Here is a 1,661-nt window from a genome sequence, read left to right as displayed (position 1 = left end):
TTACATATGCTACTGCTTGATATAAGATAAAAGCAATATATTTTTGTGCTAAACTATATCATGTTCCTTTTTTATCAGAAGGTTGATATTTCAAACAATTATTACAGTTGACAAAAATTTTATTTCTTTGAATCTTCTGTATCAAGTACATAAAAATGTTACAAACACATTGCTCTTTGCATTCTAAAAGACGACTGAGGCACAGAGTATGAATATTAAATCAGCTACATCTAATATATAAAAAATGACTTTTGCCATCCAGTTAAGTCAGAGAAGATGAACACACTCAAGTAATTTTCAGAAAAAATATGTTGTACATTAATAATATAAATAAAACTTATTTATTGGTTGACTATTCAAGGAAATTTTCATTCTTAAATCAAGAAATTCCAAAGAAAATCTGAATCAACTATTCAAACATAACTATACCTTATCATAATAGACTAAATCACTAATTCCATTTTTCTCTATATATTTTTCCTTTACTTTTTTACAGATATCACAAAAACATATGGTATAAATAAATGAGACTGCAAGATAAATGATATGAACACATAATAAAGTATACATGTGTATAAAGCCAATGGAGCAGATATGGAGAGAGAGAGAGAAAAAAAAATGGCCCTTATAAAAAAGGGTTGGGAGGGAATAATGGTCATTAGAAATATATGAAAATCTTTCATTCAAAATTTCATCAAACAAGTGAACTTTGAATGGTTATGTATACATTTTTTTTTCTAATTGTGCAACAAAATATTAGAGCTCAAAGTATAAGAACATCTCAAACCATACGTTCCTTAGCACCATTCATGGTGAAATTTCTTTATGTCTGTGCAGACCAAAACATAATTAACATAATTAGAGTATGTAATTATAGTTAATTCTTAAAAATTGATAAAATTTTGCATTTTATCTTTTGGAAGTCATTTACAGTAACTACATCTCCTTATATGATGGCACCTCTATTTCACAATCTAAGATCACTTTACATGACAATATTTCAGTTTTTTCACCATCAATGAGTGACGTAAAGGTTCATACAGTATAAATAACATAAAATATCTATAAATGTGCCTTATTCATGGTAATTATGCAGAATATATCTTAAAGCCTCAACTTTACTATAAGAAGACAGTGGCTACAAGAAAAATCACTGACAACTATGGGCATATCACTACTTGACTAATACCATAAGCATATCTATCATAAGTTTTATGCATTGAAATTGCTTTATAATACACATTTATATTAAGTATTTTATGAAGAAGACTCAAGTTAAATGACTCCTGAGTGAAACACTGCAACAAGAACAGACAAGAAATACAAAGGTACTGTGTTTTGAATTAAAATTTTTCACATTAAAAAATATATATATAATGAAGACATCTCTTTTTGTATTCTTTGTCTTTCTTCTTTCATTTTACAAACATTATTGTGTTTATGTATCTGTAACGCTGGACTTCTCTTTAGGCGTATAAGTGTCACTACTTGCTCAGGTGACAAGACACCAAAGTAAGGCACCAAGAAAATGCTACAAGACATCAACCAGACATGTCCATTTTTAAATTTTTCTATACTGAATTTGTAAATAAGAAAAGAGATTATACTTCCTAATTTTAAAAAAATGGCTTTCAATTCTTGCATGATTTGTATGAATTTTG

General features: G+C 27.8%; 1 protein-coding gene across 1 annotated transcript in view; it reads right to left on the bottom strand.

The window, feature by feature from the left end:
* Positions 1-101: 101 nt before the first annotated feature.
* Positions 102-1,661, bottom strand: part of LOC119581846 (protein singles bar-like) — a gene marked incomplete at its 5' end in the record, with an annotated part of 3,942 nt that continues 2,382 nt past the window's right edge. The window contains 1 exon segment of the mRNA XM_037929984.1: positions 102-1,661.

The sequence above is a fragment of the Penaeus monodon genome, chromosome 15, assembly GCF_015228065.2.
Source record: "Penaeus monodon isolate SGIC_2016 chromosome 15, NSTDA_Pmon_1, whole genome shotgun sequence".
In the NCBI taxonomy this organism is placed as follows: Eukaryota; Metazoa; Arthropoda; class Malacostraca; order Decapoda; family Penaeidae; genus Penaeus; species Penaeus monodon.
Note: the sequence above shows the minus strand (reverse complement) of the source record. Positions and strands in the feature narration are given on the sequence as shown.